This window comes from Leopardus geoffroyi, chromosome D3, assembly GCF_018350155.1.
Source record: "Leopardus geoffroyi isolate Oge1 chromosome D3, O.geoffroyi_Oge1_pat1.0, whole genome shotgun sequence".
NCBI lineage: Eukaryota > Metazoa > Chordata > Mammalia > Carnivora > Felidae > Leopardus > Leopardus geoffroyi.
In genome coordinates this window covers 86,067,180-86,094,122 of record NC_059339.1, presented here as the reverse complement: position 1 = coordinate 86,094,122, position 26,943 = coordinate 86,067,180, and the positions used below count along the sequence as shown (strand labels likewise).

General features: G+C 39.5%; 1 protein-coding gene across 1 annotated transcript in view; it reads right to left on the bottom strand.

Moving 5' to 3' along the window:
• The window catches only part of DOK6 (docking protein 6), a 363,336-nt gene that overhangs the window by 155,723 nt on the left and 180,670 nt on the right, over nucleotides 1-26,943 (bottom strand). The window lies entirely within an intron of this gene.

Sequence of the window (26,943 nt, the reverse complement as noted above, 5' to 3'; positions counted from 1 at the left end):
TATATATAACCTCCAGGGCTCATCCCAACAAGTGCCTTCCTTAATGTCCATCCCCCATTTAGCCCATTCCCCCACTCTACTCCCCTCCAGCAGCCCTCAAGTTTGTTCTCTGTGTTTAAGAGTCTCTTACGGTTTTGCCTCCCTGTCTGTTATCTTATTTTTCCTTCCCTTCCCTTATGTTCATCTGTTTTGTTTCTTAAATTCCACATATGAGTGAAATCATAGGATATTTATCTTTAAGATTGATTTAGTTTTTGGAGGGGGAGTACTTAGAAAACTTAATTACATATAAAATAAAAATATATAAATGAATCTTTGAAAAATGTCAGATTAAAATAAACAAGAAGATGCTTTCCTGAAAGTGACTTAGATCTGCATGGGTTGAAGGTCTGATCCTTCATTCTGAACTGCAATGAATCAAAGGTCAGCACAAGAATGTGATAGCTTCTCTTCTGTAAACATCAAAAATTGTCCATCTTTGAAACAAAAACGGGATAGGATATTCAAAGTAACTTTCCCTTTCGGAAAACTCCAATTTATCTAAGATATTGGTTATCTTCCAACTTCTTTATATTTGCAAGCTTCTTCTTTGCTTGAAACATTAGAACATCTTACACCTACACAGAATGTTATAGTATCTAACACTTTCACAAACATCAGTGAATTTGATTCTTATATAAGCCCTGTGTGGGTGAGGTGGGTAAGGGTTAGTGTCGCACCTGGGTCCCATATCACTAGTTGGCACCAAGATAGAACTGAAGCCCGGATCTTGTAGATACTATAATATGAAGAACTTGAGAATGGCTATGAGATTTAAAATTTGGGGCCAAGCCCGAAAATCGCTGCACAGAAATTGGGTGGGAACTTTCCATCGACACCTGCCCGGAGAAATTTCTGACTTTTCCATGTAGCATAAATCTGCACTACAGCAGTTTAATATAGATTGCCTTCAAATCTGTTAGTCTCCGCAGATGACATTCCAACCTTTGCCTTGGCATTTTAAACTCCCCATAAAAAGTTACCTGTGACAGGTTTTCTTGACTCCAGGGGTTTGAATACCAACTGCTGTGCTCAACGGGCAACACCATCAAACCTGGGTGATGTTTCCTTCCTGTGCTTAGTCACTCTGTCTTAGCATCACAAACAGGTTTGATCAATGAGATGTCAGGCCAAATTTGTCATTTAGTTTCAGCTTTATCAAGACCACAAAATATTGTTAGAAAATAAAAAGAGCATGTAGTCTTGCACAGGGTACCTTTCTGATGAAAATAACAGTTCCCATGCTCTAGTCATGAAAGGTGTTTTCTTTTTTTATTTTTTTTTAAGTGTATTTATTTATTCTGGGAGAAAGAGAGAGAAGACAGGGGGAGGGGCAGAGAGAGAGAGAGAGGGAGAGAGAATATCCCAAGCAGGCTCCGCACTGTCAGTGTGGAGCCCGATGTGGGGCTTGAACTCATGAAGCTGTAAGATCATGACCTGAGCCGAAATCAAGAGTTGGACGCTTAACCCCCTGAGCCACGCAGACACCCCAGGTGTTTTCTTTACATAAGGTATGCTTTGCATATGTCAGGGACCATCTTCTCAGCAGTTCTACATGCCATCTACTAAGTCACAGAGGAAGTAGATGCTCCTGTGACCCTGACCTCTTGCTCAGGTGGCATTCAGAGGCTGGGTCTTGCTGTTTAGGCATCTCCTCAGGAACCTAGAAAATAATCCTTCCCAGTCACAAGGGCGCTAATAAAAAAAAAGGGGCACTTGCTGAGGCTCATAGCTTTCCAAAAAACAAAGTTTTTTTTCTAGTGAGGGAATTGCCAGCATTCCTGAAAAAAAAAATTATAGAAGCAGCAACAGCATGTACTGGAAATGATTTTCATCAGACAGATGAGATTTGATTTATAAAGTTTATAAATGTTTTGAAAACTTTTCTAACAACAAACCAAAATCTTAAGCCAATTTCTCTATGTCTCTAGAAATCCTTAACATTTCTGTTAAGGGAGACAATATGACTATTTTCTTTCCCTTTTTACACTTTTATATCTTGAATATATCCCAGGACTCCACAATTTTAATTCATCAGTAAAATCACACGCAATTAACATCGGCATGATTCTACCTGATCCTATCTCCGGTACTCCACAGATGGAGTTGAGGATACCTAGTATGCTGTTTGGGATAAAAATAAAAATGTTAAATATGACAAACACCTTTGTGCCAGTGTTCCCTTTAAATACTAAGTCAGTGCATGCCCAGAGGTTAAAGAAATGTGTTATTCATTTCTGTTAGCTTTTTTTTCTTTGTCCTAGGATTTAATAAGACAAAGAAAACAACCATACAGTAAAGGGCTTCTATGAAGCTAAAACTCTTCTCTCAAGTAGAACTCAATGTGGCATCTCTGTAAGAACCAGGGAGGTCTTGCAGGACAGAAATGGGAGGCATTCATGGGCTTCTGCCAGCAGGTAAAGATGTCTTTTGTGTCAAATCCTAAGAATTGCAATGCTTCAGCATTTTATTTTATTAAAAAAAATTTTTTTTTTAATGTTTATTTATTCTTGAGAGAGAGAGAGACAGAGTGTGAGCAGGGGAGGGGCAGAGAGAGAGGGAGACACAGAATCTGAAGCAGGTTTCAGGCTCCGAGCTGTCAGCACAGAGCCCAACACGGGGCTTGAACTCGCGGACCGCGAGATCATGACCTGAGCCAAAGTTGGCGCTCAACCAACTGAGCCACCCAGGCGCCCCTGCTTCAGCATTTTAATAGTGTAGTAGCATATAGGAGTAGAAACAGTAAAAGTAATAGAGTACATATAGTCACATTAAAAACAACTATAAACCATTTCAGAAAGAAAGAGAGAAAACAGAGAGAGGGAGAGGGAAGGAGAGAGAGAGAGAGAGAGACCCTTGAAATTCAGGTATCAGGAAAAGTTCACTTTTTTTTCTAACAGACATTTACTATGAACTCACTAGAAGCCCGGCACCGTGCTGGGGTTGCATGAAAAACACAGTCTCTGTTGTGTGTGATTCTAGACTCTGGAAGGGGGGAGGGGGGGCAGGTGCATCTAGTACGTGGTGCCCCGCAGGGCTGCTGGCTTGGCCCGTAGGACCCAAGAGCCGTGGCAAAGGCTGAGCAACTTGGCAATAATCTGATCAGGGACGTGCAGGGCTAGCACGAAGAAGGGGAGGGCGTGTGTGCATGTCAGTGTGTGTGTCAGTGTGTGTGTGACGGTATATGTGTGAATGTGTGTTTGCCGGTGTGGGGTATCTGTGAGTGCATATCTGTGTGTGTCAGCGGGTGTGAGTCTGTGACTGCATTCGAGTGTGTGTGTTTCACGGTGTGTTAGTGTGGAGGGGATTTGTGACAGTACGTGAGTGTGAAGGTGTGTCAGTGTATGCGTGAAGCTACGTGTCTGCATGTGAGGTTGTGTGCCAGCGCGCGTGAGTGTGTGAGGGCATGTGTGAGTGTGTGAACGTGTTTGGGGAGTGTGCTGGAGGAACCGGGCTGGGCTGAGGAGGGTGGCCAGGGGCGGAGATGGAAAGGAGTCTCTGGGCCATGGGAGTGACATCTCAGACGGCCCTGAGGTCATGCAGTAAACGCTGAGAGACAGTGCTCTGTCGCCTCTCTTCATGCTTTGGTAGTACAGGAGCGCCCCCCAGAGGCATGGGTTCACTTACCCAAACATGGCCGAGAGCAGAGGACCCTCCTCTGACACAGCGCCAGAAAGTCAGTAGTGGCCTAGCACTGCGTCCCAACGCCTACGTCGCTCATTGCCATTTTATCATCTCACATCATCGCAAGAAGAAGGGCGAATACAGGACAAGGTCCTGGGCGAGAGACCCCATGCCCATGACTTTTATTACAGTATATTGTTATAATGGTTCTACTTTATTAGTTATTGTTGTTAATCTTGTACTGTGCCTAATTTGTAAAGAAAACCTTATCATGGGTATGATTGTACCAGACAAAACACAGTCTAATAGAGTTTGGTTCTATTCCTGGTTTTAGGCATCCACTGGCGTCTTAGACGTACTGCCCCCAATGGATTGTTGGGGGGGGACTACTGTGCTATTTAGTTCAATTAGATCAGCCCCAAACCTTTATCTCAAACGTATTAAGCCTTAGAGTCTGCACACTTGATCTAATAGTTTTGCTCCAGATAAGCTGAATTTAAGTATTATACAAGCCTTTATTATTTTTTTAATCTGTTTCTGATAGTCACCTTTCAAATAATTACACCTATACTTTTTATTTGTTTGTCCTTAGGAAAACTATGTATTGACGTCCTTTAATCTTCTACGGTGTGTTAGTTTATTTCATCCCATTATTATTTAACTAGTGTTTTCCTCTGAATTATCTTCCATTTTTTACCGTCCTCTATTTTATTTTTGTGGAACAGAGGCGATTAAATACAAATGCAATAATCTGAACCCACTGCATTTTAAAATATTTATTTTCCCACAGACTCAGGGCCTTTTGTCTTCCGTTTCATCTTCCAAACTTCCACCTGCCCATAGTGTGTAAATAATTAAGTTTCTTTATAAAGGAATAAAGGCACAGAAATGTTTTACAATCTTTTCTATGTTTTCTCTTCATGAGAGAAATGCTTGTTCCAGACAATGTCTTTTTCAGACAGCTTGCAGCTATGCTCACATTTTTAATTCAGGTAAGTAACTTTTCCTCTAGAACTGACACCCAAATCATTTTTTCATTATGATTCACGAAATGGAGATTTCCCATTAGTGAAATGAAATTAGGTAACTTCCAAAAGAAAAAACAGAAAGATGTTTGGGGATAACCAGTCAAATGGAGAAGGGAGACTGGACTAAATGAGTGAGTTATGAGACAAATGAGTTTACTGATGGCAGGGAAAAGATCAGGGAAAGTGCAAAATGGAAATACAGTCAAGGGCGGGTGGCCCTTCCCCAAGTATCTTTCCGTCCCTCCTCCAGAATTTTGGGGACAGAATAGCTGTGTATTCCTTTGAATCAGAAGTGGTCTTACCAAAGCAGACCCTTAATTAATGCCTACTGAATAAATGATTAAGAGCCAGCTTTATTACTTCCCTTAAATTTGAGCCTTAGGATAATGACATGAAAGTTAAATGATCCAAAATAGGCTGTATTTGAAAACAGTGAAAAAAATTTCCATCACATATGTGGAAAATGGCCATCAGCCAAAATCATACAGCACTAAACAAAATGAAACTTAAAAATAACACCAAATCAGTTTCATGTTAATTTACTATATAAGATGCAAGGCTAGTTTTGTGTGGAAATAATAAACCACTGCACGTAGTTCTCACTGGATTTAGCTTTTGTTAATAATCTTGGGAAAACGTAGGTAAAATAATCCTCATGTCTTCACCAAAACTAGCAATTCTTAAGTATAGCCAGTGCTTATCTTCTGTGCAGATTGGCTGTGATTGGTGATAAATGTTGTTTTTATATTTATTAAAATGTATTGTAGTTTTTATTATTTTCTTTATTAAAGTCCTTTTTTATGAAAATTTATTGTAGTTTTTATTTTATTTATTAAAGTCTTTTTTTTATTTTTTTACACGCTTTGGTTGAAAGGGAAGAAAAACGTCTCCCCATGCAGACTTGTGCTTAAGGAATACAAAGATCTCTTGTACTGCTATAGGAAATTTATAGACCTATTAAGATACACAATGTTTTGTTGAGGATTTTCATTCTTGGAAATTGGCACCTACTTGTTACTTAACTGGCCTTGTTGATATTTTATGGACTTTTCCTTTCACTTTTTCTGCAATAGGAAGACAAGAAACCGGTTAAAATCTAAACACTTGTTTCAACAAATACGTGTCTCTGTTTTCAGGTCACAGTAAAGAGCTTGATTCATTGAAGTCAGATTGCTAGGATGGGTTGGTTTCAAGACTGAAGAACCTTCTAGTGTTCTTTTTGTGAGTAGAAACTGTGTGTATTTCCTTTCCCCGGAGGGGCCTCGTTTGCCCCATTCCGCATTCCCTCACACCCAATAATCTTTTAAAACTTGTTTCAAATCTGAGATCCTCGGCTTAGCCCCTTCAGATCCATGTTTGTATTGGGCACCCTTCCTCTATATTTGCACTCTGGACATACTTTCCCCAGAGCCCCTGTATATCATGACTCATCTGTCTGCCTTTCCCAATTAGCATCTTTAAGATATTGGAATGTGGGAGACATTGATTCAGTCCCTCTAGATCCTGGCAGGACACCTGGGTATGGAAACCAATTAACAAATGTGGAATAAGTAAATAGATGTGATTTGCAGTTAATTCCCAGAAATTTCAGACAGATTCTAGAACCAAATGCAGCAGATAATTTGGGCAGTAGTCATTTGCTGCTTGTTCTGAAGTCTCTATTCATCACCACTTAAGTGAAGATTATAACTTTTGTTATTCACAGCTGGCTAATCTAGATAAAAAAGACATCTTTGGTTAGGGAGGAGAAGGGAGAAATACCAAATATGGTTCTCTATTGAACTTCAATAATTCTAAAATATGTCCCATTCAAAATGTGTCTTATTTTATTAGGCTGTCTTTTTCTTTTACTGTGTTAGTGGTATTTATGTCAAAATGGCAGTCTTGTATAAAGTCCTCTGATTCTGTATGTGATAAACACTTGATCAAATTTTTAGATTGACTTAGTAAAGGTCAACTTAGAACCAAAGAAAAGGAATTATTACCTGTTTATTCCACCTTTGATGCACACAATCATAACTTATTTTCCTTCAAATTTTTAAAAGTTTTATTTTATTTTATTATTTACTTTGAGAGAAAAAGAGAAAGAGAGCGAGAGAGAGAGAGAGAAAGAGAGAGAGAATGAGCAGAGGAGGGGCAGAGAAAGAGAATCGGAAGCAGGCTCCACACTGTCAGTGCGGAGCCCGATGCGGAGCTCAAACTTAAAAACAGCGAGAACCTGAGCCCAAACCAAGAGTCTGATGCCCAACCGACTGAGCCACCCAGGTGCTCCTTATTTTCCTTAGTTTAACAGCATTTGGATACATCAGATTTCTGAATTCAGAATAGCTATTTCTCTCCTTTTGTGAACTGGGGGGAGTCAGGTGAGACTTTCAGATGCTACCAAACAGAAAATTGCTCCTGCCTATCCTTCAAAGTAACAAATGACAAATAGTGGCAAATGGCAGAATCACCAAATGGGCTGCTTTTTAGCCTGGCAGGAAGTTGTTGCACAATGGTTTAATATGGAAGCCAGTAAATGCCATAATTCAGAGAAAATAAGAAAGAACGGAAATTGAGACTCACAAATAGTCTGAAAATGACGATATACCGTGTGTGTGTGTGTGTGTGTGTGTGTTGTAAAGATGGAAACAGGATGTTAAACATTCCGAGAAAGCAAGATTAGAAAGGACCTTTTGCAGCAACACTGAAGGCCAGCTTAGGAATAAGTGCATTTCTGGGATGGAAAGCCAGCATCCGGATGGAATACTTGCCAATCTGCAGAAATCTTCATGGATACCAAGAGAGTATTCGATGCACACACTTTAAGCTTCTCACAAGAACAATTAGGAAGCAGAGAACTTTTTGAGGGAGAGATGCTGTCGAGAGCTTTCATCGTACTCATGTTCTCATAAGGCCTAAAAGTAATTCCCTTCTATGCAACAATCCTGAGGTGTTTGGGAGGGGTAAACAAAACAAGAAAGAGGAGAGCTATGTGCTAGAAGATGGAAATGTTGCCAGTGCCATGGTTTTCTAAGACTACAGTCTAAACTCACATAGGGATCTAAAACTTTCTATCTACACAGCCAAATTTATTACAAAAGCATTTGGCAATAGCTCATACTGAGTATGGAACTGAATTTGGCCAGTAATCTCAATGAGCCTACAAGCGGAGTCATCCCCAGAGCTTCTAGAAAGGAACACAGCCTTGCTGACACCTTACGTTTTGCCAAGTGAGAGTGTGTTGCACTTCTGCTCTTCAGAAATGTAAGATGGTACATTTGTACTGTTTTAAGCTGCTGTGTGTGGTGATTTGTTATGTTAGTCATTGAACACCAAAACCAATACAAAGTCCAAACAGTCTATTTCTCTCTATTAAGAACACCTTCAAGCAGACAAATTAATTGAACAGGATTTTAGCCATAAAAAATGAGAAACACACACACACACACACACACACACACACACACACACAAATGGAAGGAACACATTGTGATTCAATCTTCTTGAAGCTTAGGAAATTGAGGATTTCTTGATTATTAAAATTGGGGTAAAGAAGTCTCAAGACAGAGAACAGAGATACCACAAGAACTAAGCAAGAAGGCAGCAGGGCAAATCACCAAGAGGGTCCAAGGGAGACTTGGAGCCACCACCAGAGAGAGGAGATCCACTTTGGATCCACAGACACTGAGAGAGGACTGGGTAGATGGGTACCTGATCTACAGGGAAGGGACGTGAAAGGGTGTGTGAGGTAAGGGAACAGAGGCCACACAGAAGGCAAACATGAGTTCAGGGCACACACTGGGTTGAGAGGGATCAGAGTAATTTTCAGGGTCAGTCTTCCAGTTTCACAGCTTCTGAGGAAGAACAAAGGTAAAAGGAAAGAGAAAGTATCGTTTAGCAACTGGGTAGTTAAGAGAAAAAGAAGTTAAGTAGAAAATGTCGGGTCTTATAAGACAAAAAGTTGCCACCACCTCAGAGAACTCACAATCCCTCCTCCTTCACCAAAGCAAACAAGCAAAATCCTTGAAACCTGCCTGGACTAACAGAGAAGAGTTAAATTAAACCAGGACTGTTAAAAAACACCCAGTCCTAAGAACCAGCAAAGGACATAAGCCCATGGAGAAGGACTGCGGATTTTGAGACATGAAAATTCACACAAGTTGCAGTCATGTTAGGAAAAGCACCTCTCACCTCACACACAGAAGAAAACTGTGGGTATACACTCCAAAAAAATGGAATATATTCAAACAAGCATTTGTAGCTATAAAAAATCAGCTTGAATCAGAAATTCAAAAACAAAGCATAGAAATGAATAAAAGATAAGAGAAATAAAGAGTGGAATGAATCTAGAAAAGATGTGGAAGAAGCACTAACTCACAGGTGAAAAACAAAAGACAGTACTTAAGGGAGAAGAGACTCAAATAAGAATTTACTTGGAGGTGTTGACCAGAGTTAGAGAATATAACCGTCATAAAGAAAGGGGTAAAAAGAATCAGAGAGAAGTAGGGGCCATGGATAACAGGCAAAGGAACTCCCAGTGTTCCAAGAGAGTGGACACGGCGGGGGGCGGGGGGATGAGGACTGTGTAGATTTAGGACTTATTCATGAGAACCTATGATGTTTGCAAGTTTGCAGAAGTTGGAGTATGAGGGAAAGGGAGAAATTAAAATGAACACAACATTTTTTTTTGCCTATGCAACGGGGAGAATGGAGCTGTCTTCTGGTGAAACAGCGAAGATTGTGGGAGAGGCACATTTGGAAGAAAGCAAGGGCTCAGTTGTAGAAATAAGTTGAGATGCTTATAAGACATAGAAGTGGATAGATGAATGGGTGGCTGGATATACAGCGCCAGCGTTCAGAATGGAGTTCAGATCGGATGTATAAATGTGGACTGAAAAGCACGTAGATACTACTTAAAGCCATATGCCCATGTGAGACCAACAACTGTCTTGTTTGCACAGACAAAACAAGAAGCCACTTAAGGACTAAGACCTGGGCTCTCCCACGATGAGAGATCTGGGATAAGAGGAGAGAAGGAGGGTTAGAAGTAACAGACATTTAAGGAAGAAGAAATGAAAAATAGCATAATATGCCGAAGCAAGGACAAAAAGGGTTTCAAGAAGCCAAGGACTTTTTAATTTTGTTGTGTTTTTAGCTTTATTGAGGTATAACTGACAAATAAAATTGTAATATATGTAAAGCGTGCAACACGATCTTTTGATATGTGTCTACATTGTGAAAAGATCCCCACAATCAAGTTAATAAATGTATCCATCCTTTTTAATTAATATATTTAATTCTGTGTGTGTGTAAGCACACTGAAGTTCTATTCTGTCAAAGAATTTCAAATACACAATATGGTATAATCAACTATGGTCACCATGCTGTGCGTTAGATCCCCAGAACTTATTTATCTTGTAACTGAAAATTTGTACCCTTTTAACCAACCTTCTCATTTCTCCCACTCCCCAGCCCTTTGCAACCACTGTTCTACTTTATTTCTATGAGAACTTGACTTTTATTTGTTTTTAATTCCACATATAATTATGCCATGTGGTATTTGTCTTTCTTTGTCTGATTTCATTTAGCACAATACCCTCAAAGTTCATGCATGTTGTCGCAAATGGCATGATTTGCTTCTTTTTTAAGGCCAAATAATACTCCACTGTGTGTGTGTGTGTGTGTGTGTGTGTGTGTGTGTGTGTCACATCTTCTTTATCCATTAATCCCTTGATGGACACTTAAGTTTTTTCCATATCTTGGTTATTATGAGTCACATCGCAGTGAACATGGGAGTATAGCTATGTCTTCAAGATCATGATTTCTTTTCCTTTAGATATACAACCAGAAGTGAAATTGCTGGATCGTATGGTAGTTCCACTTTTAATGTCTTGAGGAACCTTCATACTGTTTTCCATAGTGGTTGTACCAATTTACATTCCCACCAACAGTGTACAAAGGTTCCCTTTGCTCCACATCCTGGCCAGCCAGCATTTGTTATCTTTTGCCAATTGTATATATGGCCAATTAGTTTTCTACAAAGGTGCCAAAAATATACAAAGGGGAAAAGACAGTCTCTTCAATAAATAGTGTTAGGAAAACTGGTTATCCACATGCAAACAGTGAAAATGGATCCCAATCTTACACTGCACACAAAATTCAATTCCAAGTGGATTCCAATTCCATTGGAATGTAAAGCCTGAGACCATGAAGCACCTAGAAGAAAACATAGAGGGTAAGCTCCTTGACATTGGTTTTGGCAATGATTTTCTGGATTTGACATCAAAAGCACAGGCAACAAAAGATAAATAAACAAGTGGAATTACATCAAACTAAAAAGCTTCTGAACAGCAAACATAACCATCAACAAAATGAAAAGGTAACCTATGGAATGGGAAAAAAATATTCACCAACCACCTATCCTATAAGGGGGTAATGGCCAAAATATCCAGGGAACTCATACAAATCAAGAGCGGCCAAACAAATAACCCAATCAAAAGATGAGCAAAGGACCTGAATGGGCATTTTTCCAAAGAAGACATCCTACAAGCCCGTGGGTACATGAAACAGTGCTCCACATCACTTCCCATAAGAGAAATGCAAGTCAAAACCACAATAAGGTATCACATGGCCAGCTGTTTTAAATACTAGCAAAACTCAAATAAAATGAAGTTTAAAAACTGAGCACAAGATTTACCAATGTGGAGGGCATTGATTACCTTAACAAGAAGCGTTCCTGTTAGACTGATAGAAAAGAATCCTGAATAGGTACAAGAAAAAATAGAAGAGAGGGGACACAGACTGGAGTCAGAGCACAGGTGGATATAGAACTCTATTCACAGGGTTTGGGTTTGTTTTTTATAAAGGGAAGACGAGAAATGGCGCAGTAGCTGAAGGGGGAAGTGAGATCAAGAATTTTGTTTGATAACTGGTTATAGTGGCATAAAGATAGCGTATTAGTGTTTGTGCAGGTGTGTGAGAAGTTAGTAGTGCTATAGACAAGAGCTCCATGGGGATCAGACTCTGGAGGGAGGAGATGACCTAGCAGGATGAGCTTCTCGTGGTACCTTATGTGACAAGGATAAAGGGCATGTTGACATTAGTCCTGAAGGCTCCATGCTGATAGTATGGTGCACAGATAGTGCTCAAGGGAGACAGGGACAGAAGGTCTTTCTAGGGAGCACAGAATGTGCTTCTGGGCTTCCTGGTAGCTCCTGGTGATGAAGGTGGAGTCTGCGGAAAGATATACTTATTCCCAAATCAGCGAGATACTTCCTCATTACTGCAAAGTAAGGCCTACGTATATGGTCTCAGGCTGAGTTCACAGACAGTCTCCTAATCCCTACTGACTGCACACTGCAGAGGGCTGTCTTCTTGATTTTTACAGAAGACTGGGCCATCAGAAGGAAGTTATTTCTTACTCAACCAGTCTAACAAAAGTTGGAGTCTTCTTCGACTTCTGTCATCTAACTCATTCCATACCTTCCATCTCATGCCATACGATCCAATCAAGCAATCAATAACTTTTGATACGTATTATGTGCAAAACACCATTTAATGTCCTGGGGATAAAGTCTCTGTTTCTCTCTGTCTTGCTCACATTCTAGTGCAAATAGTCAACGCAGCAGCAGAAAGGATTAATTTAGGTAGTGACGGAGTCAGGCATTTGTGGTAGCTTTTTTAGCGTGGTCAATGCTTTCTTATCTATAGAGATGACATCGTCAAATGGAACATTAAAGTATTTCTCACAAATGACTTCTCCCCATTTCCACTGCTACAGTTCTTTGTTTCCTTGTCACTGCTGGACTAAGATAAAAGCTTCTTCATGGACCTTCTTATAGCAATCATGTCCACATCTAATCCATATGATACACTTGGGTACATTTAACAGATGCTATCATTCTATTTCCCATCTTAAGTCTCTTCATACTTCCTAATACTTATGTATTTTATTGCCCTATCTTTTTTGGAGTATGGAAAATAGCATTCTAACATGTTTCCATTGTCTCCAGCTGCTCCCTCTGTAACAATTATTAGTGCTAGTCAACAAATTCTTTCGTTCTTTTCCCTTGGGGCTTATGGTATAATGGCACCTCCTTGCATTGACATCTGGTTTAGTCGTTGGTTTGGCCAATGAATTGTGAGTAGATATTCCTTGTGAGATTACTGTACGAAAGTTTTAAGAGCTAGGTGCACAATTCTTTGTTTTCTTCCCACTGATGCAATGATATAAAAGCAAGTAACAAAACAGGGCTTGCACAAGTCTAGATTCCTGATGTGCATGATTAACAGAGCCATTCTACAGATCCACAGGGTAAGTGGAAAAAGGTTTAAAGGGCGAAGACGCTAAGATTTGGGGATTGCTATGGCTGCATACCTCACATTTCCTAATTTAAAAAAAAAAAGAAAGAAAGAAATAGAAGTGAGGTGATGCTATCACAAAAAAATTAAATGGTATCATTGTCTTGATGGTCAGTCTGCAAGGGATAATGAAACTGTCAAGGAATATCGGAAAGATGCTGATCCATACTATGCAGTGGTAAACTATTTGGCTAAAATATCACCTGTGATAACTTGGTGATGGCATTAGAAAATTCAGTGAAGTAGGGAGAGGACTTGGAAATAGAATATTGGCAGCAAGTATTAATGGCTGTAGCTGCATTTGGCAAGGAATTAAGGAAATGAATTGGTCATTCTGTACATAAAAGGACTAAAAGGAAATAGACTGTATCCAAGAAACTGGAGCCTTTCCAGGTTGAAAAAGGCAATGGCTTCTCAACTCCAAGTCAACTCCAATAAGAATAAACAGTGTAAGACTTCGAGTTATATATTCTTTCTTGGAACCTCTGAATGGCTGAAAAGTCTTTGGAGTAAAGGTCTGGCCAAGAGTGTGATGTCCAGTGTATCTGTTCATTTGGAGAAATAGCTTTGGGAGAAGATACCAAAGGGCTGGTTCTTCTACCAAACCTGGCTGCTCCAGGTCTGAATGAGAAACAGCAGGAGGCCTAGAATTCAAGGGAAGCACTTCTAGAAAAGAAATGTGGACATAACTATGAGCACATGGAACAAAGTAAGATCAAACAAATTAAAAATGGGTTATGCTTTTAAAAAGAGTTACACTATGAAAGAGATAGTAAGCTGCTCTAACAACAGTTGAGGAAAGGCGTTTGGAGCTTGTATACAACACTTGAGTTTTTAGGGCAGAAAGCTGTCTGAGAAAACTTCTTAGCTCCTAGAGAGGGTATATACTACCATGTTCGCTTCAGATGTCAAGTCAAGGCAGAAAAACAGAAGTCAGGAAACTCCCAGAAAGTGAGATCATGGGTTTTGGGTAATCATGTACTGGTGATTCCCCCCAGGGAGAAACATGGGTTCCTAATCAAGTAAAAGGCCCATCCACACAGCAGTGGCCTCTGTACCTGTCTCATGCCACAGTACGCATTGGTATGGAGGCCACTGGTTTCTACCATGAAGACCGACATCTGGACCCACTGTAGGGAAAACTGTGCATCCAACTGGATGTCGGGATTGGAGGAAGCACTGGGGCTGTGTCTTTCGGGGAGGAGTGAATGCGTTTTGTGTTTAGGAAGAAAAATTCAATGGGTTTTTGGTGACCAGAAACATGAATAGTGGGATTCCTTTACATAGTTTATTTGGTAAGCCTCTTCTTTTAGGCACATAATAAAATGGCATTTTCTCCCTTTGGAGGTAGTCACTGAGTGAATTAGAAAGATTAAAATATTTTACGTAACGTTCCCTCCAAAGGCACAGAGCTTGAGCCACTCTGAGAGCATACAAAGCAAGCACTGCCTGCAATTAGGAGATGAGGTGAATGTGAGGAGTATTTATGCTTACCTCTAAGAAGAGCATGCTAGAAGTTTTGACCATTATATAACCTGGAAGTCTCATTTCATTCTAACCATACATTCATAAAAGAAGAAAGCATGAGGGCCACTTGTGTTGAAATCTAAATAATTAATGAGGCACAGAAAAGTGATAATTGTTCCATCATTATGATTTACATGTTCTATCGATACAACCATAAGTACTCTAGAGCTTATAAAGACAGCTTTTGAAAAGCCAGAGTCAAAATGACAGCATACAATAAATATTATATTGAAATTAATTCATTGAAATTAATTCATTGGGAATAAAGATAATGTTATTCACAGAAGAGTACTTACAGAGGTGTGAAAAATTACTTTGTAGTGAAAAATTATTTAGTCGTAATGATTTGAAAACAAAACACAGAAATCATGAAAAAAACCCAATGATTAGTTATAATTAAAAAAACACTATAAGAATTTCAAATATTAGATCCTGTTATTAAGTAACATACCTTTTTGATGCAGAGATTTTAAATTTCGATCTTTATTTTTATATCACTTTTGTGACCCAATCCAAACATTACATTATAATTTATTGAAAAATGTGTTTGTTCACCAGTCACCCTTCAAATTAATGGGGCTTCTGAAAGGATATAAATTGGAAATAAATTTTTCACATATTGAAGAAAAAAATTTATTAAATTTTTAATATAGTTGAATGGGATTTGTCCTCTTGTGTTTGGATCCAGCTAAAGCTACCACCCGAAAACAATTAAATATTCCACATTCTGATAACATTCTAAAGAGAGCTACCATATGCATTTATACAGTGCCTAAAATTAGAGGTCTGAAAACAGGCTAGTTTCCTTCACTTGGTACAATCTCTTCCCACGGATGTGTTGCATGAAAAATAAGAAGCAAAAAAATAATCTGAGCACTGATATGGCTGCCGAGAAGAGTACGATAGCAATTTCTACCATTCCATCCCTGAAGCCAAGGGAGAGGGTGTTTTTGTGCATCTCTGAGAGTGTGTGTGGCGGGGGGGGGGGGGGCAGGGTGGTAAGAGAACTCCCTAGACACTTGGGAATATCTCTAGGACACACAAGAAGTGAAGACTGCTATTTTCACTCCCAAGTTGGTAATCTGCTTATGCACTAGATTTGCTCTTTTGCATTATTATCAATTTGATAATGGGGGAAGCGAAACTGGAAAGAGACTCAAAGTCTACACTGGTGGGAGGCCTGCATTCTCATGCCCTGGATGGCAGAAATAAAAGAATTCAGTATATCCCAAGTGGTCCCTGCTGAAGCCCAAAAGGGCTGTCTTCTGGGCGAGGGCTGGAGAATAGACCCCAGGAATAGAAAGTTCTGAATAGGGGGTGCCTAGTTCTGAATAGGCTCAGTGCTTAAGCATCCGATTTTGACTCAGGTCATGATCTTGCAGTTTGTGGGTTCCATCCCCATGTCGGGCTCTGTGCTAACAGCTCAGAGCCTGGAGCCTGCTTCAGATTCCATGTTTCCCTCTGTCTCTGCCCCTCCTCTGCTCATGCCCTGTCTCTCTCTCAAAATAAATAGACATTGAAAAAATTTAAAAATAAAAAAGTTCTGATTAGACCGCAGTGGTAGGTGCTGGGCAGAAGTCAATAGAGATGAGTGCAGGTTGGGTAGGTGACGTCTATCTGCACACACCAGGGTCTGTGAGGTGAGAAGGCCATCTTCAGGACTTCCCAAAGACCTCACAATTCCCAAGTGAAGAGAACTTGCCACACAGAAACCGTGGGCATTCAAGACAAAATGGCAGTTCTGGCAGCTAACTAAAGAGGTGTTGGTGCCTCCTCCTCTTTCCTTTTTTGCAGGACTCAACACAACAGTGAAGTCAGAATTTGGCAGGGCGAGGAAACTATAGAACAATTACGCCCCCATCTTTCCTGAGGCTTCATGTAGGGACAGGGAAACTACCAATTGGATCTGTGTTCAAGTTTGATAGGTTTGGACTTTAAATGAGAAAGTGAATAGGCAATCACGATTTGGTGAAGGAATAGAAAAGGGCAATCTGACGAGGCACTACTGAAGGCAACAGTTGGAAAGAAAATACCAAACCCCAAATTACAGACCCTTTACTACTTCTGGTTCCATACTTTTTTATCACTTTCTGGTAAAAAATGAAATGCCCTTGCTTAAAAGGATTTATTAGGGTGCCCGGGTGGCTCAGTTGGTTGAATGTCCGACTCTTGATTTCTGCTCAGGTCCTAGGGTTGATCCCAGGGTTGTGGGATCGAGCCCCATGTTGGGCTCTGCACTGAGCATGGAGCCTGCTTGGGATTCTCTCTCTCTCTCTCTCTCTCTCTCTCTCTTTCTGCCCCTCTCTCCCATTACCACTCTCTGTCTCTCTAAAATAAAATTGAAAAAGGATTTAACATATAACCTATGAAGATGATTAAATGATGTTTTAAATTACTAAGAAGTTTTAGGAGATTATATATAAGAATAAATGGGATTTACCAGACAAAATTATTGGGGAAATATGGTCCAATATTAAGGTATGATTTTATAAATACTCCTCTGCAGTCAATAGAAAATATATTACTGTTCCCGGGGGGAAAGGGTAGAAAAATCCCCGAATTCTTTTTAGAATTACATATCTCCAAAATTTCTCAAGTTCTATTTTTTACAATTAGTGGTGCTTCACAATGTGTTTTTGCTATCTTAATCAACCTGAAGATTATACATGGACGATGGGATTATTATGTTTCATTGGGACCCATTTTCATATTCCAGCTGCATTTTAGGCTAGATTTTAGTCCTTAAAGACTACTGTACTCAACTGACCTGTGATTTTTAACTTCTCTTGTGGGATCTCAAAATAACTTGTAGATGTCATGGACCTGGAACAGAGCAGAACTTGCAAGATGGGATGAATGTAAAATTACTTCAGAGTTCAGCAAGATTTAGGGATTTCCCTAGGACCAAAGGAGTCAGTCAGTCCATTCGGGTTCTTAACTACGTCCCTACGGGTGAGCTGTTGTCTTCTGGAACCTGCCGGTAAAAGATGGGTTTCACCTTCATTTTTATGTTGTTAATAACTGCAGTATTTTTTTAAGCTTATTTATTTTGAGAGAGAAACAGAGGAAGAGAGAACAGGGGAGGAACAGAAAGAGAGGGAGAGAGAATCCCAAGCAGGCTCTGTGCCATCAGTGCAGAGCCCAATGCAGGGCTCAAACCCATGCAACACGAGATCATGACCTGAGCCGAAACCAAAAGTCAGAAGCCTAACCAACTGAGCCACGCAGGCACCCCAAACTGAAATATCATTTAAGGGACTTGAGAACCAAAACACTGTTCCAAAAAGATAACATGAAATCATTTCCAAATGGCTTAATTTTCTTAAAGAAAAAAAAGCATTCTTTGGTTTTCTTCATTGGCTTTGGCACTAAGATGACCATGTCACCTTGAGGGCTGGATCCATCCTACTACTTAAATTCATTTGTCTTTTCTAAGTATTTCCATGAAAGTAACTATCTTAACTTGAAGATCAGTTTTGTACCACTAGATTTAGCATGGCTGTTAAATCAGTATAGACTCAGCAATAGGACAGTATCATCTTGGCATGGCACCAGAGATTAATCTGCAAATCATTACCATTTTACTTATTCATGGGTCACAATGGATTTTTTTTCTGAAGTAAAGATTGAAACTGAGTATAAAAAGTTTCACTGGAACTCTACTGCTGTAAAGTTTGCCGTGCAAAGTCTAGTTTGATTAAAATGGATCAATGTGAAACCCTGTTCAAATATTTTCTACTTGTTCAATGACAATACCCATCTCAAAGCAAAGACATTAAGAGCCCCAAATAAACAAAAAGAGGCTAGAACTTGGAGAATATTATAGTTAGGATAGGAGAAAAACATTTTCAAGCAAAGAGCCCTCTCGATAAAAAAAAAAATGGAAATAAAGCAGTGAATTATAACAGGAGCAGGCTTTCTAGAAGTATCTAAGATACATGTACATCCCTCATTAAAATGTGAGAGTCTCAAGACAGAAGCGTGGAAGAAACAAGCATGGAGAGAGAGACGAAAATACAGTCTTAGAATTCTGAACCAAAATGCCGATGAGGAGATTAAATTCTGGATTTATTTAGAAGAACTGAGGTGGAAAATAGGTTTGCCATCCCCCTTTTGATGGCAATTTGTGTGTTTTTTTAGTTATTAAGTAGGCTTCGTGCCCAGTGTGGAGCCCAAGTCAGGGGTTGATATCAAGACCCTGAGATCAAGACCTGAGGTAAGATCAAGAACCAAATGCTTAACCAACTGAGCCATCCCGGTGCCTCAGTTATGATTTGTTTCTGTTCCAAGTCCAAAAGCACAGATTCTCAGAGTGGGTATAACTGAGATTTCTGATTTGGGATGGAGAAGTAAAAAAATGTCTGTAATGTTATTTACAGTGAGGAGTGATTGGGGACAGTTTGTGTCACATATTTCATGTAAGCTTTCGATTTTTCCTTTCCTTTTCGGTTGTATCTGTGTTTACATTCAATTTAGAAATTAACTCAGTAAATTAAAGTTAAGTTTTCATAAACACTTTTTTAGATAGGAAAAAGTAAACCAGATGATCATTAATTATGTTACATTTTGACACTCTGAGACAAAAGTGAGCTAAATTTTAGAGCTGTTACAATTTTAGAGCAGTACCAACTGCACATAAGGGAAACTTAAATTGCTATTACGGCATGTAATGGAAAGGGGACATCACTACTTTCCACATGTGCTCCCGAGCAAGTCACTTAGGATTTCTGAACTTCAATTTCTTATTTAGGAGATGCCAACAGCATCTTCTTCTTTGCTTCTTAATTAAGTCCTTATCCATATAACTGAATAAATTTTGAGATGCCATCCCTACCTCTTGGAACGTTCCACACCAACTTTTTCCCCAGTGGAATTTATAGCTCAAACATAGGAAATATCAAAGTATGGACTAATAATAAGATGTCTCCATGACAAACAGGAAAAAGAATGGATCGCTCTTCAGAATCAAGGTGAAAACTCCACAATTTGCTCAATTTTGGTTATGGGAGGGATCCTTCATAAAATTTTAGTCCCGATGAATTGATCATTTGAGAGACAAACATGAAATTATTTTCGTGACTGCGTTAAAACCAGTCTGAAAAAAAGGTCAATATCCCACCTGAGCGCACACCATCATAACACAAACAATGAGAGAATGGTCAGCCTCTTCGAGATTTACGTTAGAGTCAAAATTTACAAGGTGGTGGAAATTTTACATTTGTTAACTTCCATGTGAATGAACACTCAAAGAGACACTTGCATCGGACTCCTCTTCATATAAAAGATAGCACATCTAACAACTGATTTAAGTCTATGTCCCCAAATACAAACAACCGACACACGGCATTTGCTTCAGAAGTGCAGGAACCATGTGCAAGAGTTCACAGTGGCCTCTAAGAAGGAGGCTGGAGCCAGTGGAGGTGCCCCTTCCTGCAAAGCCACGACTCACCCACATCACTGGCACCGATGTTCTGTTGTCGCTGCTGACAAGGTTACACCAAGTTTCTGACTGCTCATCTAACAATACCTAAAATCTAGCATCTGTTCAATGGTCTCTTAGATTACAGGTCCACTAAGATTAAGGTCCCTTTTAGCCATTTTCCAAGACACTCCAAAATGCATCCCGACCGTAAAACGCCAGCAGTGTGCAAGGTCGCCATCGGGACACTCAGCCAGTCGTGGCATCTAACCACCTGCTAGCTCACATCCATGGTGCCCTCGACTTTACCCAGGCGGCTTAATTGACCAAATGCCACTGGCAAATGTGAGCGATGTCCAATTTCTCTGGGAATTAATTCCTAAATAAAAACGCAGAGAAATATATTGCATAGAAACACAGAACACGTTATTACGTGACATTCTTCTTTGGTAAAATGACAGCACGTAGCCTTCTTTTAAATGTGTTCCTGGTGCCTTTAAATCTTTCTTTTTTTTATTTTTTTTATTTTTTATTTTTTATTTTTTTTTAAGAAAGTAAGTCAACTTAGGAGGATTTTTTTTAACGTTTATTTATTTTTGAGACAGAGCATGAACGGGGGAGGGTCAGAGAGAGGGAGACACAGAATCTGAAATAGGCTCCAGGCTCTGAGCTGTCAGCACAGAGCCTGACGCGGGGCTCGAGCTCACGGACTGCGAGATCATGACCTGAGCTGAAGTCGGCCGCCAAACCAACTGAGGCACCCAGGCGCCCCACTTTAAATCTCTTTCTTATGGGTGCCTTTCATTTACTGCTTTGTGCCTCCATGGGAAGATCGCACGCATGCGGATGTGGAGAGCGATGACTGTTTTGTAAATCACCTTACACAACAGGAAAGACGGTTTCTTCTGAGGAACAGGTCAGAGAGCCCAGAGTGCACGTGGACCAAGGGGGGTGGAGGCGGGACATCAGGAGCTCAGGCTGACAGACAGCCTTCACCTCTGGGATTCAGGGGCCACGGAAGCAGACCCAGTGATTTATATGTTTACATGGTTCCACTATTCTATTGCAGAGCGAAGGAAGTTTTCCGACTGGGTGTAATTGGTTGTAACGTGTTTTCAAATGTCCATTCCAGACAAAATACCTTCCTTAAGAAAATGGGTCAGGACCATGTCATAACCCCTAGGGGCTAGTCTTGGCCATGCACAGTGTGTTGAGGGGTAGTGTTTAATGATTGCAATGCAGGCTTATTTCTATAGCTGCTGTAAAAGCAACAAACCAGGAATATTGAGAAGAACGAATTATTGGAAACCCAGTTGCCACTTAACTTTTTTCTTTATTGGAAAAAGAAAGTTATGTGTGCAAAAATTAAGCATTTTGAGTCTCTCTGAACAAGCTTGTGCTATATTGTGGAATATTGGAAAAAGACAGCAGAAAAACATTTGTTTCCAGCTGTATTCACAAAGAGCTGCTCCTGGGACGTCTAAGGAGCAGAGCCAAGGAGGCTGAGGGACGCCTTTATTCTGACCCGGAAATCAGTAAATAAGAGGCAACTTGGCTGAGGTGTCTTTTCCATACTGTTCTGCTGTGGAAAGAGTGTGTGCTGTAATCATAACAGCAAGAGTGCAGTGTCGTCATTGTTCCCACCATGAAAATAATATTTGTACAATATTTGCTGTGTGACCAATATTGTCCTAGGATGCCTGTATCGACTCACGTAAGCATCCCTCCATCGCTGTGAGCTAGTCTCTGCTAGTTTCCCAAATGTACAGATGGCGTAGCAGAGGCCAAAGACTTTAAGACACCTCCTGGCCACACAGCTTGCCTGGGAAGTCCTGGCGGTAAACCCCGCAGTTCAGCCCCAGGCTACGCTTTGATGCAGAATGAGAGAGCACGGTTAATATTTGTTTTAGGTCTGATACACTCCCATACCTCATTCCAGAAGTATATGAGATTGTAGTGAAAATCTCTCATCCTGCTGGTGGATTTATCGTTTCCCTCACGGATTGGGTCGGTTTCCCCCTTGTGATGTAACCAACATGGACCTCCTATGCTGTGACCTTTTGGTTGGGTGCGTAGGGGCTGAGGACTATTCGATTCTATTTCTAGGAAGTATTTTAACTTCAGGAACCTCATGACATTTATTAAACCAGCTTCCTTTGGTTGGCATTTTTCCGTTACGTTTTTCTGTACCAACCAACTTTGGCTTAGATTGTGCTGTGGTGAGAAACAACCTGCTTACTATCTCAGAAGATTCTAGAACAGAAATGCTTATTTCTCATTCCCGACCTTGTCGGATACAGGTCAGCCTCAGCTCTGCACCGGGTTTTCTCCTTCTGGGACCAGGCTGGAAGGGGCAGCCTTTATCCTGGTCTCAAGGTAGCAAGGATAAAAACGGAGACAGAATCATGCAATGCTGTTAAAATTCAGATGGGGCGTATGTCACTACTCCCATGTTCCATTGACGGAGAAAGTTAATGGAAAAGGTTTAATATTCTAACAGAGAAAGGCAGGCAATAATTGGAAACAGTAACACAATCTATACCATGGCCATTCAGCCTTGCCATTTTTTTTTTAATTTTTTTTTCAACGTTTATTTATTTTTGGGACAGAGAGAGACAGAGCATGAACGGGGGAGGGGCAGAGAGAGAGGGAGACACAGAATCGGAAACAGGCTCCATCCAGGCTCTGAGCCATCAGCCCAGAGCCCGACGCGGGGCTTGAACTCACGGACCGCAAGATCGTGACCTGGCTGAAGTTGGACGTTTAACCGACTGCACCACCCAGGCGCCCCCCCCTTTTTTTTTTTTTTTTACCTTCTGTCACTCTGGGTCCTGACTTTTATGCGTTTATCTTGTAAGAAGTATATAACTAAATGTTAAAATCTTTGAGATTTAAAAAAAAATCAGTTTGAGATCTTAAAAAAAACAACAGGTGGCTATTTGTATTCACTTGCAGTTTTATTGACCATTCTGTGTTTTCTATTTGTCATGACTTTTTTCTCACCTCTTTCTTTGTTCTGTTCTCTTCTAGAGACTTTTCAGACTTTATCGTGCTTCAGAATCACCTGGAGAGCTTGTTAAAGTGGATTCTTGGACTTCCATACAGAGTTTCTGACTCAGCAGGTCTGAGGTAGGACCTAAGAATTTGCATTTCTTACAAGATCCTGGAAGCTGCTGGTCCAAAGACCACACTGTTCTGTGGTATTAATTGCATTTTCTTTATTTTCCCCCTTCCCGGGTATAAGAAGAAATATAATGATCTTAAGATGCTATAGTAATTTTTCTAGTGTTTGTACTGTATTATTTTCCCACATTCCATTTGCAACTTATTTTAAGTCTGTTTTTCAAGTCTTAAGGCAGTTATTATTCTTAGCATTTTATATCAATGCCACTTCAAATTTACCCACTTATTTACTTACTTTTTTTAAGTTAACACTTAACTGAATTTGCCTTATGTGCCAAGGCTTTCGAAGTATTGACCTGCTTACCTCCCACAAAAGCCTCTGATGTAACTGCTGTTACTTAAAAAGTTTTCATTTTACATGTGGAAACGGGCACAGAGAGGTGAAGTAATTTACTCTGAGTTACACAGCATGGCTGACTCCAGCACCAATGTTCTTAACCAATCCACCATATTGCCTCATCACGGCGATTTGCATCCGCCCCTTCCTGTTTTCAGTTTCCTTCTTCCTAAAGAATGTGTGTATAGCACTTTCTGTGGAAGCTTAGGTTAGTAAATTTCCTTAGTTTTTTTATTTCTGAAAATATCTATTTTCACTCTTGAATGAGAATGTATCTTGACAGTCCTTTTTCTCCAGAATTTTGAAGATATTTTTCTAGCATCTTCCGCCTGTTGTTGCTAATACTGAGTCATCTATTCATCCATCGTTTCTTTCTAAAAGGAGTCTGAATTTCTTTGGCCTTGCTATTAAGATTTTTTTTTTTTACTTCATATTTAATTTGGGTATTTGCCACAATGTGTCTTTTGTTGGCTTGATGGAACTCGAGAAGACACATGTCTTTTTCATTTCTGGGATTCTTTCAAATATTATCATTTTCAGTTTGCATCTCTCCTATTAACTCGTCCTGTCACTTGGACATCCTGTCAGTATATGTTGCACATATTCTGGACATTCTATCTTTCATATCTTAGTATCATATCTCAATAGTTTTCTCTCTTCGTATTTTGTGCTGCATTCTCGATTTCTTCAGACTTCTAATTAACTAGTAATTTCTTCAGATAACCTAATTTTATTCAATTCTTTCCATTTCAATGGCTTTTAAAGCATCTAGAAGTGCTAGCGGTTTATTTTGCATATATTCTGTTTTTATATTATGATGCGCTTCTAATGTGATATCTATTTCTTTCTTGTATTTTTTTACTTTAAACATAATTATCTCATATTTTTTAAAACTTTGTTTGCAGTTGTTGGGGTGTGAATTCGCCTTTCTTAGAATCAGCTGATTTTCCTCTTCGCGTGATTCTCCTCTTCATGTGTTTTGCACTGCTTTGTCGTAAGCTCCCCTTCAGAAAGATTTTCTGTCCTCTGGAAATCTCGGAAGCCTGAAATTCTTAAATCTTCTCAACAAAACTACTTCAATGTTGCCTCCTTCAAAGCCATACAGCAATGAGCAATTCTGGATGAATTCTGAGTGTAGTATCAGTTTGGAATTCTTTCCTGATGCGAGTAGTTGATATTCATTCAATAAGTGTTGACTAAAAAATCTGTAAATAATTCTACGTTATAGCTGTGTGGGGCGAGCCTTTGTTTGGATAACTATTCTCCACCTACCTCAGACACAGCACATCTCAGTCACTGCTTTCTCAGGGCGTCACATCTGGTGCCACTCCTTTCCTCAAGGAGACAGCGCTTGGGAAGCAAGATTTTTACAATGGGAATTCAAGTCTAGGGGCAGAAGGTGTCCTGATTTCTCTTACCACTTCTTCAAGCTCAGAGGTTGGAACTCTCATTTATGAGTATATTAAGGTCTCCGACTCACCCAGAAGTAGTAGTCCTTGTATTTTCTTGACATATACATAAAATCAACTATACATTTTTTTTAACAAGAAGGGATTTAAGAAATTTTCAGAAATTTTGTGTCCAACATGCCACTTGTCACAATGGCCTACCTTACCTAGAACAACAGGTAACAGGCACAGAAATGTTAATCCTGTGTTCCTATTCTTGAAAAGGAAACTCATTACATGATGGTTTCTGCGTATCTAAGCTTCATGTAAGGGTCTCTCCAAAGCGGTGTCCCATGAGAAAATTCTAGGATTAGTTGTCAGGTTTTATTATTTTTAAAAATTCTAATTATTGGAGTTATACTGTATAAATAGATGCACATGGGAAGATAAGCCATCTTTTATATTGGATAAAGCTTTATATATTTTTTATTTAGGTCCTGCACATTTCTTAGGTTGTCCACTCTTAGCAATTTTATGAGAATTTTGTCACTGAAAATAACTTGTTTCATTTCCTTTTCAAGATATGTGTTGTTTCTAAGTAAGTCCTTAATTTCTACATATTGATTTATCAAGCCACTTTACTGAACTCATTAATTCAAATCCATTTTCAATTGATTTATTTTTGCATTTTCTAATTATACAACCATAGAGTTTGCCATGACTCAACTATTTAACAAAACAGTTATGCAGAAACATTCACTCACTGCAATCTAAATTAATTGCCAACTGCTGCAAATATCTACGGAGGCTGATAACTTAAGTTTTTTTGTCCTAAAAGAAGTGGGCAGTGAAAGAATGCAATGGATCTCCATGGATTTGTGGAAATCCAGTCCATGCAATGGAGGGTGTCTGTCACTTTTTAGAGGAGACTGTGTTAAATGGCCATGCATTACTCCTCTTTGATAGGACATTTTTATTGTAGAAAAAAATGACTTTGAGAAAAGCCTTGTTGTAACTACTTTTTAAATGGAATAGAGATTTATTATTTTTCTTCTCTATGATTAGATAAGCCTCTTAGGTTTCAGGAGTAATAGGTGTTGAAAGAAATATCAGTGTCCTTCTCATGCCTGGGATTTGCATGGGTTTTTAGAGAGGGACATAGTCACAGACATCTCAAATGGTAGGTTGTATCACTTATAGGAAGAGAAGTCAGGCAAACTTCCTTAGAAATGATTAGGACTCAAGCATATGCCATCCGGATGTTATGCTCTAATAATATCATATCCAGTGGGATTATGTGCTTACTAGTACAAACTGTCTCTCTCTCTTTTGGTAAAATGCATCTCATGTTCTCTCTCTTAATTTTTATATTTTTAAGATAATGTACATCTGAAATTGGCCAGGGGGTTGAAATAAAAAAGAATTTACCACTGTTCCCAAATGCATGAATAACCATTTTACTGCACATGGGAACAGAGACTGTTCTGATTATTTTCTGTAAACTATATGTAGACACACACAGAAAATGTATTGGTGTTTAGCCAAAGACAACTTGAGTGTTCAGGATTGCTGAGTCCCAGGCATTGAGGTTAACGACGGATAATCAGCCGATACATTTTCATACCCTCACCTCTTCTAGTTCTAGTCCTTAGTCTAGAGATATTCACAAGCCATTTATCTGCTAGACGGTCATTTATGTAAACTCTCAATAATGGATGATGAATACCTCCTTTCACTCCTCCACTGGAAAAGAGAAAGGCAAAGTACCTTTGTTTGTTTGGTTGGTAAAGAGCAAATACATCATAACCTTGGTTTGCTCCCAACTTACACATTTCCTAAAATTCGACACAATAACATTTTGAATGTATTTCTTTTTAATAGTCATGTCACTTGTACCTATGAGGAACTAAAATGTTTACGAAGACCTGAATGTGACCATAGTTGCCCTTTCTAGGTATGTTGAGTGAAAAATAAAAGCTAAATTTTGAAAAATACTTTTCAACAAGAAAAAGAGAAAAAAAGGAGGTGCCAACCTTCATGATGAATTTAAACTTA